Genomic DNA, 7,447 nt, shown 5'->3' with positions numbered 1-7,447 from the left:
CACAAAACAACTAAATGATGGTAGGTAATACATCTGATTTCATATAGGCCTACTGCTTTAGTAAAAAAAATAAAAAAATTCGGGGCTCTGGGTCATGTGACTTCACATCGAAAGCGACATTACGGCTAAGCTCTCACCCCTATGCTCTCACCTGAGACCATTATCGACGCATATGCAGGACGCAAAAAAACGAAAATTACTGTTGCACTAGTCTGGACAATGTCTAGGTCTGTAAGTTTTATTTCTCTGCCAAATAACTGCTTATGCTGGAGAAACTCAACACACTGTTTTCAATATGCTGTTCAATATGTTTGTGTTCATTTTTCCCTCTCAAAATGTTTTAAATGTTTCATGAAGTACAACAAAATGCGAAATATAACTTGTTTTTTAATCACTCTCATTGCTACAATGTGTTTTGAAAAAAGGAAAGAAAAACCTTAAAAATCTTTTCGTTTTGGTTGAAGATAATATTTTAACAGTGCAAAAGTGGTCCACATTTCATTGATCTATTGTGTCCGAACGAAGATGCGATGCGAAGTCAAGTGGCGAAGTTCTACCTGTTTACAAATATGATTGTATTGTTGTACAGTTTTTTCTTGGGTTAAAAATAAATATGTGTTTATTTAGCATGTTTGTTTTGTCCATACAGTATGTGCTAGTGCTGAGTTCCCCAATTGATAGGCCATGCAGGTCCCTATGGAAGCTTGTTTCCACCACAAAATAAAACATTTTAAAAGATAATTGCGACTTTTTATCTCACAATTGCGACGACATCTCGCAATTCGGACTTTATTTCTCAGAGATATAAAGTCAGAATTGCGTGAAATAAAGTCGCAATTGCGTGTTATAAAGTCAGAATTCTGACTTTTTTTCTCGCAATTGCGACTTTATATCGCGCAATTCTGACTTTATAACACGCAATTGTGACTTTATTTCACACAATTCTGACTTTATATCTCTGAGAAATAAAGTCCGAATTGCGAGATGTCGTCGCAATTGTGAGATAAAAAGTCGATAATTTTTATTTATTTTTTTTACCTCAGAATAGTTTATATCTCACAAATCTGACTTTATAACACGCAATTGCGACTTTATATCACGCAATTCTGACTTTATATCTCCCAATTGCGACTTTATATCACGCAATTCTGACTTTATATCTCCCATTTTGCAACTTTATTGGGGTCGCAATTATTATTATTTATTTATTATTCAGTGGCGGAAACAAGCTTCTTATAGGTCCCAGCTGCTACAAGGAAATTTTCTTTTTTTTTTTTTTTTTTGCCCCCCCTGGTTCGAATGTCAAACTCCGCCTATGCTTCCAACGATCCAATCAATTCCCGATGGATGAAATCAATCCCAGCCCTACATTTTTTTTTATCAATTCAGAAGCCGTTTCAGTCGGATATACGTCACGATAGGGGAAAAAAGGACGGCAAGCATAGATCAAATGATCTGAATCACACAAAAAAAATATGTCTCTCAAAAAAAAATCTTGATCATGGATGATCGCCAGCCTCTTAAAAAAACAACAACAAAAAAACACAAACGAATCACTCCTTCAAAACCGATCTTTCAGCTCACAGACACATTCCAGTGCACTAACAAGTGCACTTAAATGATTCGCAGAAAAAAAATCATTGTCTCTCACTCCGACACAATTTGTGGATGACTCATAAAAACAGTAGGACGCTCAAAAATTCTTAAGAGTCAGAATAACGCCAAAAAACAACAACAGTGTTCTGAATGAAACTCACTGTTTGCGTGGCCCTTCTCCTCGTGTCGGCCAGCCAGCCAGCCAGCCAGTCTCCAACACCGTTCTCTATGGAGCTTATAATATGACAAAACGATTTGAATATGAATTGTGTAAATTTGAATTATTTGCAAGTCTAATCTAACAAAATTGAATTTTAGGTGGTAGTTTAAATATTTCTGAATTAATTTTTTTAAACGAATATTGAACATTTGAAATTTAACAAATTGAAATGTTTTTATGGCTGAATTTTATAGACATGTATTTTCCAACAGCTATTTTTTTTGTTCTGAATTCTTATACTGCAAATATTCAGTTTAAAAAAAATACAGATTCAAGTTTTCAAGATGAAGAAATTCGGAACTTCAAATTCAGTTTTCTAAAATTCAACCTCAAAAATTCAGATCTTACAGAAAGTAGGTCACAGGTCATCCACAGGGAAGAGTAAAGGATCTCAGATAAGTCGAACAGAGCATTTTGGCTGCACTGCAGTAGTTTTCTGCTGCAAACGCGGTGGTGGTTCAAGAGAATCCGTGTATCTTTCGTTTAGTCGTTTTTTTTATTTAATGTTAAGAGTAGAAAAATGAGAAAACAGCTTGAGTATTAGATTTCTTCTAATATTCTAGTAATAATAGTACGCTGCAGCAGTTGCACGGAGCTTACAAAACGCGTGTATTGCAACTATAGGCCACATTTAATTTTCTCATCAAACAACTAGACTAACGAATGGCTCGGTACAACAGAAGAGCCTAGAAAGGGCTTTCTCTCTGTGTAGACCAGCAGTTGGTCTGAATTTGCTATAACCTATAGCCTATTTTCCGGACTGTATAGGCTGTCACGTTTTATCATGAAACACGCTGTGATTTATTCCAAAGTGACTCCGGCATACATAATGCATTTAACGTTAAATAATCTAAATGTTGACTTTCAAAAGTAGGCGCGCCAAGAAGGCTATTCTCTGTATTTTGGTTCATTTTTGGTGAGCGCCAGAAAGATCTTGAAGGAGACCGAGACGCTAAAAGCAGCGCATCATGTTGTTTTATTTATTTTTCAATTACATGACATTTTGTAGTCATTTTGAATGTACACAAATAAAAATATACATTTTACTGTTTCGAATGATGTCATATTATCTGTATGACTATAAATAACAGAGTATTAAGTTATTTCCCAGCAGTGGAACAAATCCAAGTGATGGCGCAGGCGCCTCGCGCTCTCACACAACATAGTATCAGTTCTGGCGTTGCTTCATATCGCAGACTGTTCATTATCAAAATGAAACACAGTCAACCAAACATATAAAAAGGTATTCTGCCTAATTTAATTGGTCTGTTGTACAAAATAAAGGGCAAGCTGTGCCGCACACAGTCCTACTCCAAACATTTCCCTTGCTGTGAAGACGCTGATTAGCCTATACGTGTATTTTGGGACTCGAACTGAAGTATGACGCCTTCTTTATATTATGTTACATTGCAAATATGAAAACTTTTGACTGAATGAGAGATGCGCGACCGTTTCGATTTAAATAAATTTGTTTAGGCCTGGCGTTTAAAATAGGCTAAATGTTGTTTGTAATAAAGGGCACAATATAGGCTATTTTTATAGGCTATATTATTTTATTATACATACTTATTTTTCATTCTTGTTGTTTTCTGCATTCATTTAAGGATTTGTCATACAGTAAGGGAAAGTAAAATAGGCTACACATAGCCTACATGTTAATAGTGTTTATCATGTAAATGTTGTATTTTATTTACAGGTCTTTTACACTATTGCTGAATAGGCTAATAAATGTTTTTTTTATGACGATTTGACGCGCGCGTGTTTCTCTCTCAACATGATCCGGTGTGACTTGCACTCAGGTGCATGCGACTTATTTTCTGGCAAATATAGTCAGTTAAAAAATGTTGCTGTATTATTACAAAATGCATAGAGTGGAGACCATTTGGGCAAAAAAACAAACAAACATATTGTGTTCATAACCCCCACCCACATTTGGGCTTAATCACTGTTATTATTAGGAAATGTATTTAGGTGTAGACAAAATCAGCTATGTTTATTTATAAATATGAACGTACCTCGCATCTCCCGGACACTAGCCGTTAGTCTACTTCCTTGGCATATTTTTTTTAGCTGGCCAATTCTCAAAATCTGTGTGGAAAAGCTGCGGAGCGCGGAGAGAACGCACAATGGCTTTGCTTTGGAAGTTTTTTTATTTTTATTTTTTTATTATTATTTATTTTGGAAGTTTAGTTGCCAGAGAAAATAACACACAGTTTTGTTTAACATCAATTGATACTCAATATTAATTAAATAAATAAATATAATGTCAGAGAATGCACAAAGCGCATCCTTTTGAGATGTAAATTATAATACATTTTAATAAAACACACAAGGCCTATTTCATAAACCTCAGAAGATTATGTATTTTAATATATCATATTATATTACAAATAAAAAGGCGTCATACTTCAGTCGAGTCCCAAAATACACGTATAGGCTAATCAGCGTCTTCACAGCAAGGGAAATGTTTGGAATAACAAGTAGGACTGCATGTGTGCGGCACAGCTTGCCCTTTATATTGTACAACAGACCAATTAAATTAGGTAGAATCATTTTTGATATGTTTGGTTGACTGTGTTTCATTTTGATAATGAACAGTCTGCGATATGAAGCAACGCCAGAACTGATACTATGTTGTGTGAGAGCGCGATGCGCGAGCGCCATCACTTGGATTTGTTCCACTGCTGGGAAATAACTTAATACTCTGTTATTTATAGTCATTCAGATAATATGACATCATTCGAAACAGTAAAATGTATATTTTTATATGTGTACATTCAAAATGACTACAAAATGTCATGTCATTGAAAAATAAATAAAACAACATGATGCGCTGCTTTAGCGCGTCTCGGTCTCTTTAGATCTTTCTGGCGCTCACCAAAAATGAACCAAAATACAGAGAATAGCCTTCTTGGCGCGCCTACTTTTGAAAGTCAACATTTAGATTATTCAACGTTAAATGCATTATATATGCCGGAGTCACTTTGGAATAAATCACAGCGTGTTTCATGATAAAACGTGACTTAGCCTACACAGTTCGGAAAATAGGCTATAGGTTATAGCAAATTCAGACCAACTGCTGGTCTACTCAGAGAGAAAGCCCTGTCTAAGCTCTTCTGTTGTACCGAGCCATTCGTTAGTCTAGTTGATTGATGAGAAAATTAAATGTAGCCTATAGTTGTAATACACGCGTTTTGTAAGCTCCGTGCAACTGCTGCAGCGGACTATTATTACTAGAATATTAGAAGAAATCTAATACTCAAGCTGTTTTCTCATTTTTCTACTCTTAATATTAAATAAAAAAAACGACTGAACGAAAGATACACGGATTCTCTTGAACCACCACCGCATTTGCGGCAGAAAACTACTGCAGTGCAGCCAAAATGCTCTGTTCGACTTATCTGAGATCCTTTACTCTTCCCTGTGGATGACCTGTGACCCACTTTCTGTAAGATCTGAATTTTTTTATTTGAATTTTTGAGATTGAATTTTAGAAAACTGAATTTGAAGTTCCGAATTTCTTCATCTTGAAAACTTGAATCTGTATTTTTTTAAACTGAATATTTGCAGTATAAGAATTCAGAACAAAAAAACTAGCTGTTTGAAAATACATGTCTATAAAATTCAGCCATAGAAACATTTCATATGTTCAATATTCATTTAAAAAAAATCTAATTCAGAACTATTTAAACTACCGCCTAAAATTCAATTTTGTTAGATTACACTTGCAAATAGGCCTAATTCAAATTTACACAATTCAAATTCAAATCATTTAGTCATATTAAGCTCCATAGTTCTCTGTCCAATGACGCAATCAACCGAATTTCTGCTTTAACCGCGTCTCTCACACAACAATGTTAATGCACACTAAACTCACGAAACTTAATCTGACCGTGCACCACAGTCTTAAATTACAGCTTCAGGGAAAAAACGTCGACTTCTCATACCACGGTCATGGCGTGTCTGTCTCGTAGAGATGGGGAGTCGACTCCAAAAGAGTCGATTCCTCGACTCTCACTAGCCCTAGTGTCGGAATCGACTCCAGGTCAGGAATCGACTCCCAGTGTCGAGTGTTTTTTTCAAGTTCAACACAGCAACAGTTCATTATAACGAAAAGATTATAATGAATGTAAAGATACGGAAATTAAAACAAAAAGATAAAGAAATGAGAGGAAAAAATAAGTAATGCCAGGAAAACAAAGAACAATAATGTATAGATAGTTTTTTTCTGTTGGGTCTGTTTTGCGGCTCAATCAATCATGATGTGGTTAAATACAGTCAATTGGTTGTGATTGGCACAAAACACTGCAGTAGGTTTTACGAACCAATCATGTACCAGTCCTCAGGGTGAGAGTGGGACATGCCCATAATTGGTAAGTGGTGGTTGATTGAGTGATACTGTTGAGTGATGACTGTTTTTGAATCCAGTAACGTTAACTTATAATGGCAACCCCGACCTCAACCGTGTGGAAATATTTCAACCAGACCGAAGACAAAACTAAAGTTCGTTGTGATATTTGTAAACGTTGTTTAAAATTCAACAGTTCAACGTCGTGCATGTGGAAACACTTGAAAGCGTTTCATCGAACAGAACTCGCAAGTCTTCAACGGCCAAGCACCAGTCAAGATGAGCTTTGATATCTATAATTTCCAGGTAATGTATGTAATCATTGTAATGGGAATTTTTGATTTTCTCTTATACACAGGGTTAATTCTTAGGTGTGCTGCTGTGTCCTGCTGATTCTACAATATAATGATTGATGTGAACTGCTGTGGGACGAGTAGAGAGGGGGAGACATGGTTTTGGAAGGGACCCTTGACCCCTAAGGTCAGAGGGGATCCAATTTGGGACTAGGAGAGCTAAACCTAAAGCTCAGCCCTAAATGAGAGCATTGAGCTAGGTTCTTATCCATTTATGGGTGAAGAGACCTTGAGAGAATAACAGTATAAGTAGAGTGATCTACCCCTCCCTCCTTGTCGCACTTGCTTCACAGACTGTACCTGACTCTGTGGGGCAATTGGGCCTCTTGCAAGATAATAAATTACTTTTTAATGATCATTTGTTTTCAGACTGTCTTTTATGCAGAGATGATTGTTTAATGAAAAATTGCCACAACATCATGTAGGTTATCCCTAAATAAGACATTAAAAGACAAGTGCTGTGTAAATAAGAGTATAGTGTTTAGTGTTGTACTTCTGAAAACTGAAGGGAGTAAATTAAGTGTATAACAAAAACTATGTAATGCTTTGTGTGCTTGTCAATTCTTATATATGCATCCTTGTTTCCTTTCCTCTTACCTCCATCCCCTTAGGATGCGAGGATGGAACATTAACATTAGTGAAATGGCATGTACTCACTCTATATGAAGTTCATTTTCTATTATTAAATGACAAGTGCATTAAAAACTATTATTAAACAACAGTTATTATTGGTAATAATATAACTAATATTTTTCAATGTTAAACAAAAAAAGTTAAAAAATAAAGTTAAACATGCTTAAGTTAAAGTTCATAGCTTCACTACATTAAATTATATAAAATAATATACAAAATAAATAGATAAATACACTGTCTAAAACAAGTCTGCTTTTACAAGTTTAATGATAATACTAACATATTGCACACTTAAAT

Source organism: Leuciscus leuciscus, assembly GCF_965113295.1.
Source record: "Leuciscus leuciscus genome assembly, chromosome: 6".
Taxonomy (NCBI): Eukaryota; Metazoa; Chordata; class Actinopteri; order Cypriniformes; family Leuciscidae; genus Leuciscus; species Leuciscus leuciscus.
This window is presented reverse-complemented; position numbering follows the sequence as displayed.